The sequence below is a fragment of the Scyliorhinus torazame genome, chromosome 20 (assembly GCF_047496885.1).
Source record: "Scyliorhinus torazame isolate Kashiwa2021f chromosome 20, sScyTor2.1, whole genome shotgun sequence".
Taxonomy (NCBI): Eukaryota; Metazoa; Chordata; class Chondrichthyes; order Carcharhiniformes; family Scyliorhinidae; genus Scyliorhinus; species Scyliorhinus torazame.
This window is the reverse complement of record NC_092726.1, coordinates 40789967-40801223: the sequence shown is the minus strand read 5'-3', so window position 1 is coordinate 40801223 and position 11257 is coordinate 40789967.

Sequence of the window (11257 nt, the reverse complement as noted above, 5' to 3'; positions counted from 1 at the left end):
TGACAGTGAACCAAACAGAACAGTCCACAGATGCACGGAGCAGGACATAAGTGACACTACACACTGGCGTGACGTCCAAGAAACTCACTGGAAAATAGTAATATTTTAGGCGGCCCATTATTACCAGGGTGACGACCACCAGAAGATCCGACGCTGCCATGGCCACCAAGTAGCGAGTGGAACAAGTGGAGAGGCCGCATTTTCCCCGGGAAAGTATCACAATCGCCAGTAAATTAACTGCGAAGTGGAGAACAGAGAAGAAACTGAGAATTGCTAATCAAACAAACTTTTTATCAAACCTCAGATGTCAAGAAATAAAACTGGAAAATACTGGACAATCTCAGAATATCTGACAACATTTGTGGAGCGAGAAGGGAGTTAACGTTTAAAGTCTGGGTGACGATTTGTCAAAGTTGGAGAGAACTGGAAGTAGGGTCAAATGTACACAGTTGTGTGGGGGTGCGTGGAGCTATGGGGATGGATAAATGGCCAGCTATAGCTGGAGAGTGAATTCATAACAAAGTAAACAGACGACAAGGGGAATGTAAATGGTGCTGATCATGGCGATGCCAAGTGCTGATAGTGGCACATTAAGAAATCATAACGTGTTACTGGCAGAACAAAGGTAAGCAGTGTGTCAAAGGACAACTTGGAACAGTGAACACATGGCTCACGTGGGGCGAGGTGTAATGTGTGGGGGGGAGGGGTGGCGGGTGGAGAGCGGTCGATGTGATGGAAAAACACATCGATGGAAAAAAATTAATATGCATTGATAGAAATGAAAATAGTGCGAAGGTGGATGAGGAATTCACAGTCTGAAGCTTTTGAAATCCGGGTGGCTGTAACATGCCTTATAGAAACATGAGGTGCTGTTCCCCCAGATTGTGCTGAGATTCACTGGAGCATTGTCGCAGGTCAAGGACAGACATGTGGTCACGAGAGCAATCGGTGAGTTAAAAGAGCAACGACAGGAAACTCTGTCTCCTGCCCGCGAATAAACTGTAGATGTTCTACAAGGCGGTTAGCCAGTCTGCGTTTAGATTCTTCAATGTAGAGTTAACTGTATCCTCCGCCAGTTACGCAAACTCCAGCATGATTCCACCACAAAACTCATCTTTCCTTCAGTCCCCCTCTCAGCATTTTCCAGGGACGTTTCTCTTCGGGATACCCCAGTCCACTCCTCTATCACCCCCCAACATCTCATCCTCTTCCCGTGGTACCATCCCATGCAATCGTGGAAGGAGTAACATATGTTCCTTCATTTTCACCCTGCTTACCAGGCAAGGGCCTGAACAGTCGTTTTAAGTGGGACATCGTTTCACGTACTCCTCCTTCAACTGGTCTATTGCATTTGCTGCTCCTAATGCGGCTGTTCTGCAAGGCGTTCACCAGTCTGCATTTAATCCTTCGGCCTCTCTGCAAGCAGCACTCAGAGTTTCACGTCGCTGCCATTTCAATTCACTGTCCTGCTGTGATGTCCAGACCTCCATCCCTGGCCTGCTGTAATGTTTCAGATTAAAGAATGGCCCCACCATCGCCCCCACACACATCACTTCCGCCTCTAGAACATTAGGAGCATTTGGAGTACCGTGGCAGGACCAAAGGGAGATGAAAGCTGTCAATCAGCCAACCAAGTATTGCGGAAACCTCTTAACGATCTCGCCCAACTGTAAAACAATTAAGCTGTTGGACTGAAACTCTGTACGTTCTATTTAAATGTCACAAAAATGGATTATCCGTTTAATCTTGGGTTATGCGACACCATCTGCAAACGCACCAATCTGCCGCCCCCTTTCTCAATCCAATTTGCATCTCTTGATACCAATCTGGACTAAGCAGGTGATTTGGAGAGAGTCAAACAGAGTTCGTGACAATCACTGACTGTTGCTTGTAGAATTGCCATATCCAATTAGAAACTTTACCTCTACTTTGTGTAGAAGATTGTAGTTTAGTAGGGCAGTATGGTCGGCACGGGCTTGGAGGGCCGAAGGGCCTGTTCCTGTGCTGTACATTTCTTTGTTCTTTGTTTGTTCTTTGTTCCCATTGGACGGATGCTGCCAGACCTGCTGATCATTGCAACACTGTTTCCTTTATTTCCAGCATCTGCGATATTTTACCTTTATGTCGTAATCGGTGCCGGCAATCGAGAATGTGTTGTACCAGAAACATGCCGATTCGTCTCAGCAATCGTGCAGCCACGACTGGCAAAACTCTAAGACACAGAAGTGTGCGCAGGGGGGAGCTTAAATATTAGAGAAAATCTCAAACAGGGAGTGGTCCGTGGATAATCTGAACATAAGGAAGAAGCTGCTGTCAGCGTCTGGGAAGTCCTTTGTCGACTGTTAGCGAATATCTAACCGATTCACCGTCCTCGACTCCCTCCTCTCCCAGCTCGAGTGGTGACATGACCCGTTATCAGCAAATGGACTTGGGGAACATGGGGTGAATGGTTAAGTTCATAACGTTAAGTTCCCCGTAATCGAGAAATGTGCCTGATTGAATTGTACGGTGATCATCCTCATTGAGATCCTCTGCAAGAATGCTGATCGTCAATAGAGATCTCATAGCGGGAGTGGGAGTGGTGACTGAATGGTCAGCAAACACATACACAGGGTCATAGATTATCATAGAATTTACAGTGCAGAAGGAGGCCATTCGGCCCATCCAGTCTGAACCGGCTCTTGGAAAGAGCACCCTACCCAAGCCCACACCTCCACCCTATCCCCATAACCCAGTAACCCCACCCAACACTAAGGGCAATTTTGGACACTCAGGGCAATTTATCATGGCCAATCCACCTAACCTGCATATCTTTGTACTGTGGGAGGAAACCGGAGCACCCGGAGGAAACCCACGCACACACGGGGAGGATGTGCAGACTCCGCACATACAGTGGTCCAAGCTGGAATCGAACCTGGGACCCTGGAGCTGTGAAGCAATTGTGTGATCCACAATGCTACCGTGCTGCCCTTGTGGGTCACACTAGAAAAACAACAGAAACATTAGCAAAGCGGTAAGTCAATCTATGTTTAGTTATTTCCAATGCAGAACAGATCACGTGATGGCTATAGAATATACTGAATAAACAGATATGCCGTATTGGGGGAAGCTATCAATATAGGAAAGGCTTAGGTCAATGGAACTTAACAGAAATATCATGGAGATGATCAGCAGGTCTGACGGTGTCTGTGAGGAGAGAAATATAGGTAGAAATGTAAGTATTCGCATTTCAGCAGAAGTGGGAACATTTTGAAATGTACTTTTTGTGGCAGTTGAAATTGGGGAACTTGATCCTTAAATCATAATGGAGGCGCTGTGATTGGGCGGGAGACCGGAGATTTTAAATGACAAAAACGTGCAGTCAGAACGAAAAGATGTGATACACGGACAAGGAAAGAAAACAGTAAGAAGTCTTACAACACCAGGTTAAAGTCCAACAGATTTGTTTCGATGTCACTAGCTTTCGGAGCGCTGCTCCTTCCTCAGGTGAATGAAGAGGTTATTGTCAGCAGAGACCAAATGAACCGTTCAGAATGATGAAGGCATTTGATGCTATAATCTTAGGAAGAATAGTCCAATGTTTCTGTGAGTTCAAATCGAAGGTTCATAATTTCAGGATACTGACTAAGCGAGCCATTAAAGGCATTCAAAGAGCATCCCTTATTCGGATATTGATGAAAGTTAAACTTGGTGTTGTATGGAGTACAGAGCCGGATAGTATAGTTGAATTTGGGGGATATAAGGTAGCAAATGAACATGAATGCAGCTGAATTCTATAGCTTCATGGATTTGTAAAGATGGGTGGAAAACATCGATTCTGAAGCGCAAATATAGTCATTATTTATTCGTACCGACTATTGACGTTTTGTGGTGTTATAGAGATGGAACTCGTTATAACTTGAAGACAAGTGAAATGCATCGTTTGTTAATCGGTAATACTGTTAACGTTGCTACGATTTATTAATTAATCAGTGAAGTTTATATCTATTTAATAATTAACACTGATTCCAGAATATGTCTTAACATCAACCCGCCCAGTCGCGCCCGGAATATTCTCGTTGGTCAGTTATGAATTAATTATATGTTCTTTAACTGGGAGGTACTCACGTCACTGATCTAAAGATACAAGTCGGTGCTGCTTCAATGTGGACATACACTGAATTATATCCCAAAATACCTGTGCAATCAAACTCGATAATGAATCAGTCCGTGTAATAAACACTTTAATATATTCACAGACTTTGACGAACAGACCACAGAAGACTTCACATGTGGATCAGATACTCGAAACAACGAAATACTGCCGATGCTGCACATCTTTGCAATCCACTGATGCCCAGGATCAAGTCTGGTAAAAGGGTTAACTCAAATATGAAGCAACAAGGATTTACAGTATTTACAGTCAGAGTAAGCAGCCATAAGAGATGTGCATACTCTAATTGTGCAGCTCACCTTTCAGTAAATGTGTGCTCTGTTCAATTGGAAAAGGAACTGTGGCGTGTGGTGTGATATTTCCTTTGCGATTTGTCACATTCGTTAAACACACACGGAGTATCATAAGGTTGGAATTTAATTCTGCTAAAATAATACTTTGAAAGCAGAAACAATTGTTGCCCGCTCATTAGCCTTTCGCACTGATTACAATTCTACAGCCCCAATTCCGTGCGATTCCAGTTACAGCTCAGAATCTGTACAATGCTACAGCAACAGACGTTCCTAATCCTATTTTCCGTCATAGTATTCTTGATGCGATTTTCTCTGTCAACAATATCCCAGTGAGGGGAACACGGTGACGCAGTGGTTAGCACTGCGGCCTCACGGCGCCAAGGACCCAGGTTCAATCCCGGCTCTGGGGCACTGTCCGTGTGGAGTTTGCACATTCTCCCCGAGTTTCTATTGTTGCGCCCCCAGAACCCAAAGATGTGCAGGGTAGTTGGATTGGCCACACTAAGTTCCCATTAATTGGAAAAAAATGAATTGGGTACTCTAAATTTATAAAAATTAAAAAGTATATCCCAACGAGCGCTTCAACTTAATAATTCGCCGTGTCCTTGAGTTGAAAACCATTGTTGACTTTCGCTGGTGAAATTTACAATAAACATGAAGTTAATTCTGAGCATTGGAGAAACACAATAAAATCACTGATCAGGTGCCTCCAGGTAACCACGTTGTAACTTTGTAAATTACAGAGACAAAACAGAGAGCGGCTAAAATGCCGATGTACCAAAATAACGTTGGTACTTACCGGGAACTCCAATGATAGAAAGGATTGTGTAGTAAATCTTGATCATACCGTCCAATGTTTCATACATTTTCTGCAAAAAGTGTTCGGTCCGTCCGCACTGACTCGAGTCTCTCTAATTAAACTCTGACGTGGGTAGCTTACTGAAGGTTGAATTTATACCTTGTGTTATCTCTAGAGAGGCAGATGGCGGTTGCAATATTGCTCAGAATAATTCCTTAATTGAGCAAACAAGTGGCGGCATCTGCACGAAAAGGTATGTCATGTTGCTTGCATTGGAGAACCGTGAACACGGAAGACAGCGGATCACGTTAATTTACTAATTACTATTGGAAGCAGTATTCGTCCAGTTCTGCTGCTTCTGCTGAACGCATTGCTTGGGTAGCAGTCTGTACAGTAGGGAGCACTCCTCGTTGTTTCATAGAACGCAAGAAATTACAGCATCCCAACCCCAGCATGCAGCTCCCTAAATACGGCACCCCTAGGTCAGTGTCAGGTGACTGTGCAGAAATTCACAATACCTGAATCAAAGGAATCATTTCAAAACAATACGATGTCAATTGAGGTCAAACCACCTCAAATCAACGTATCTCCTAAATATACCATCTAAGGAACATGCGACGTGGGAGAATTAGTTGTCGATTCGTCCGATCGGGACTGCTGCACCATTCAACTGGAGCATGACTGGTTTGGTATCATACTGAACTCCACTTTCCAGCCATAATACCTGAACTCTTGATTCCCATACTGATGAGCTATCTGTATATCTCAGCTTTAAAAATAAATTATAATCCCGCCGCCGGAGCTCTCTGCGGTACAGAATTCCATGAATTCACTAGACTCTTCCAGAAGGAATGCCTCCTCATCGTCTAAAATGCGCAACCCCCTGACTCTGAGGTCAGAGACTCTCCCTCAAGAGGAAAATCCAGTCATCACCGACCCGATCAAGCCGCCTTAATTCTCTCTCTCACTCATGAGGTCATTCCAGTGAGCTCCAGTGACTACAGGCACAACTTTTGTAAAATCTCATAATAAAATTCATTCATACCCGTAATTGACGTGATGAACGTTATTTGTACCTCCCGCACTTCCAGTGAACCTTTCTTCTGATTAAGGGGCCAAAACTGTTCACAGTGTTCTAGGTGTGGTCTAAATCGTGCCGGCTAATATTAGCAGGACTTCTCTATTTTCCTTCTGTATTCCATTTGAAGTGAAGGTCGATATTCCACTTGCCTGCCCAATTACGGTGAGCTTGCATCCCAGTCTTTTGTGATTCATGCTGTGCCCCCAAAGGCCTGTGTGCTGGGTCGTCTTGTAGTCTTTCCAATTTACATCATTATCAGTTTATTCATTATTCACATAACTTCACATGTTCCGACTGTTGTATCTGTCCAAGTCAGATACTTCAACCAGGTCCTTAATTAAAGTCAACCCAGTTGTTTTTATTCATGAGTAGAACAAAGTACGGATACGTTAATAATGCTACAGAATTTATTAAATATAGTTAACCCGTAAATTACCCACTACACATACAAGAAACACCAAGGATTGGGCTATGGTTTGGTAAGTTGTCCATCCGATGCCTGAGTCCATCGGGTTCCTGTTTGGAAAGGTGATTCTCACTGGCTGTTTCTTGCTTCCTTCTGGTCTGGTCAGGTTCACCTGACACACCGAGATTTTGCTTCGAGTCTTCTGCTTCTCTTCTGCTTCTGGTGCCTCTGAGATGCCTACTTGTATCCCCCCCTCCACTCGCTTTTCCAGACACCTCTCTGGCTTCCGGCCAATGAGGTCTCGGGAGGGGGTCCCAGAAGCCAATGGTCCAGTTGATGACTGTTCGGCAGGCCACCTGTGCCACCCCCAGGTGTCGCATCTCTGATGGTGTGGGCTGTACATGACCTGTTCCCATGTAAGGCAACAGTAGATACTCTCGGTGACGGAAAGTCTGGCTCAATCTGGGCTACGAACAACCGACTTTGTGAGGTTTGACTGCAGTATGATTTTAAAATGACCACATTCCCTCCTCTTGATCCATTGAGCGTCAACGAACCGGATCACACAATCCTCACCAAACCTTCTCAACGAGCAAGTGCTCGAATCCGGGTTTTACAGTTACATCCCGAACCCGTAATAATAACAACACATTTTTTTAAAAACAATGAACATAACATAGAACATAGAACATAGAAAATACAGCACAGAACAGGCCCTTCGGCCCACGATGTTGTGCCGAAGCTTTGTCCTAGATTAATCATAGATTATCATTGAATTTACAGTGCAGAAGGAGGCCATTCGGCCCTTTGAGTCTGCACCGGCTCTTGGAAAGAGCACCCTACCCAAACTCAACACCTCCACCCAACACCAAGGGCAATTTGGACATTAAGGGCAATTTATCATTGGCCAATTCACCTAACCCGCACACCTTTGGACTGTGGGAGGAAACCGGAGCACCCGGAGGAAACCCACGCAGACACGGGGAGGAAGTGCAGACTCCGCACAGACAGTGAGCCAAGCCGGAATCGAACCTGGGACCCTGGAGCTGTGAAGCAATTGTGCTATTCAAAATGCTACCGTGCTGCCCTTAAGAACAAATAAATCTACACTATATCATTTTACCGTAATCCATGTACCTATCCAATAGCTGCTTGAAGGTCCCTAATGTTTCCGACTCAACTACTTCCACAGGCAGTGCATTCCATGCCCCCACTACTCTCTGGGTAAAGAACCTACCTCTGATATCCCTCCTATATCTTCCACCTTTCACCTTAAATTTATGTCCCATTGTAATGGTTTGTTCCACCCGGGGAAAAAGTCTCTGACTGTCTACTCTATCTATCCCCCTGATCATCTTATAAACCTCTATCAAGTCGCCCCTCATCCTTCTCCGTTCTAATGAGAAAAGGCCTAGCACCCTCAACCTTTCCTCGTAAGACCTACTCTCCATTCCAGGCAACATCCTGGTAAATCTTCTTTGCACCTTTTCCAAAGCTTCCACATCCTTCCTAAAATGAGGCGACCAGAACTGTACACAGTACTCCAAATGTGGCCTGACCAAAGTTTTGTACAGCTGCATCATCACCTCACGGCTCTTAAATTCAATCCCTCTGTTAATGAACGCGAGCACACCATATGCCTTCTTCACAACTCTATCCACTTGAGTGGCAACTTTCAAAGATGTATGAACATAGACCCCAAGATCTCTCTGCTCCTCCACATTGCCAAGAACTCTACCATTAACCCTGTATTCCGCATTCATATTTGTCCTTCCAAAATGGACAACCTCACACTTTTCAGGGTTAAACTCCATCTGCCACTTCTCAGCCCAGCTCTGCATCCTATCTATGTCTCTTTGCAGCCAACAACAGCCCTCCTTACTATCCACAACTCCACCAATCTTCGTATCGTCTGCAAATTTACTGACCCACCCTTCAACTCCCTCATCCAAGTCATTAATGAAAATCACAAACAGCAGAGGACCCAGAACTGATCCCTGCGGTACGCTACTGGTAACTGGGATCCAGGCTGAATATTTGCCATCCACCACTATTCTCTGACTTCTATCGGTTAGCCAGTTCGTTACCAACTGGCCAAATTTCCCACTATCCCATGCCTCCTTACTTTGTGCATAAGCCTACCATGGGGAACTTTATCAAATGCCTTACTAAAATCCATGTACACTACATCCACTGCTTTACCTTCATCCACATGCTTGGTCACCTCCTCAAAGAATTCAATAAGACTTGTAAGGCAAGACCTACCCCTCACAAATCCGTGCTGACTATCCCTAATCAAGCAGTGTCTTTCCAGATGCTCAGAAATCCTATCCTTCAGTACCCTTTCCATTACTTTGCCTACCACCGAAGTAAGACTAACGGGCCTATAATTCCCAGGGTTATCCCTAGTTCCTTTTTTGAACAGGGGCACGACATTCGCCACTCTCCAATCCCCTGGTACCACCCCTGTTGACAGTGAGGACGAAAAGATCATTGCCAACGGCTCTGCAATTTCATCTCTTGCTTCCCATAGAATCCTTGGATATATCCCGTCAGGCCCGGGGGACTTGTCTATCCTCAAGTTTTTCAAAATGCCCAACACATCTTCCTTCCTAACAAGTATTTCCTCGAGCTTACCAATCTGTTTCACACTGTCCTCTCCAACAATATCGCCCCTCTCATTTGTAAATACAGAAGAAAAGTACTCGTTCAAGACCTCTCCTATCTCTTCAGACTCAATACACAATCTCCCGCTACTGTCCTTGATCGGACCTACCCTCGCTCTAGTCATTCTCATATTTCTCACATATGTGTAAAAGGCCTTGGGGTTTTCCTTGATCCTACCCGCCAAAGATTGTTCATGCCCTCTCTTAGCTCTCCTAATCCCTTTCTTCAGTTCCCTCCTGGCTATCTTGTATCCCTCCAATGCCCTGTCTGAACCTTGTTTCCTCAGCCTTACATAAGTCACCTTTTTCCTCTTAACAAGACATTCAACCTCTCTTGTCAACCATGGTTCCCTCACTCGACCATCTCTTCCCTGCCTGACAGGGACATACATATCAAGGACACGTAGCACCTGTTCCTTGAACAAGTTCCACATTTCACTTGTGTCCTTCCCTGCCAGCCTATGTTCCCAACTTATGCACTTCAATTCTTGTCTGACAACATCGTATTTACCCTTCCCCCATTGTAAACCTTGCCCTGTTGCACGTACCTATCCCTCTCCATTACTAAAGTGAAAGTCACAGAATTGTGGTAACTATCTCCAAAATGCTCCCCCACTAACAAATCTATCACTTGCCCTGGTTCATTACCCAGTACTAAATCCAATATTGCCCCTCCTCTGGTCGGACAATCTACATACTGTGTTAGAAAAGCTTCCTGGACACACTGCACAAACACCACCCCATCCAAACTATTTGATCTAAAGAGTTTCCACTCAATATTTGGGAAGTTAAAGTCGCCCATGATACTACCCTATGACTTCTGCACCTTTCCAAAATCTGTTTCCCAATCTGTTCCTCCACATCTCTACTGCTACTGGGGGGCCGAGAGAAAACTCCTAACAAGGTGACTGCTGCTTTCCTATTTCTGACTTCAACCCATACTACCTCAATAGGGTGATACTCCTCGAACTGCCTTTCTGCAGCTGTTATACTATCTCTAATTAATAATGCCACCCCCCCCCCCACACACACACACACACACCTCTTTTACCACCCTCCCTAATCTAATTGAAACATCTATAACCAGGGACCTCCAACAACCATTTCTGCCCCTCTTCTATCCAAGTTTCCGTGATGGCCACCACATCGTATTCCCAAGTACCGATCCATGCCTTAAGTTCACCCACCTTATTCCTGATGCTTCTTGCGTTGAAGTATACACACTTCAACCCATCTCCGTGCCTGCACGTACTCTCCTTTGTCAGTGTTCCCTTCCCCACTGCCTCATTACACGCTTTGGCGTTCTGAATATCGGCTACCTTAGTTGCTGGACTACAAATCCGGTTCCCATTCCACTGCCAAATTAGTTTAAACCCTCCCGAAGAGTGCTAGAAAACCTCCCTCCCAGGATATTGGTGCCCCTCTGGTTCAGATGCAACCCGTCCTGCTTGTACAGGTCCCACCTTCCCCAGAATGCGCTCCAATTATCCAAATACCTGAAGCCCTCCCTCCTACACCATTCCTGCAGCCACGTGTTCAACTGCACTCTCTCCCTATTCCTAGCCTCGCTATCACGTGGCACCGGCAACAAACCAGAGATGACAACTCTGTCTGTCCTGGCTTTTAACTTCCAGCCTAACTCCCTAAACTTGTTTATTACCTCCACACCCCTTTTCCTACCTATGTCGTTGGTACCAATGTGCACCACGACTTCTGGCTGCTCACCCTCCCCCTGAAGGATCCTGAAGACACGATCTGAGACATCCCTGGCCCTGGCACCCGGGAGGCAACATACCTTCCGGGAGTCTCGCTCGCGACCACAGAATCTCCTATCTATTCCCCTAACCATTGAATCTCCT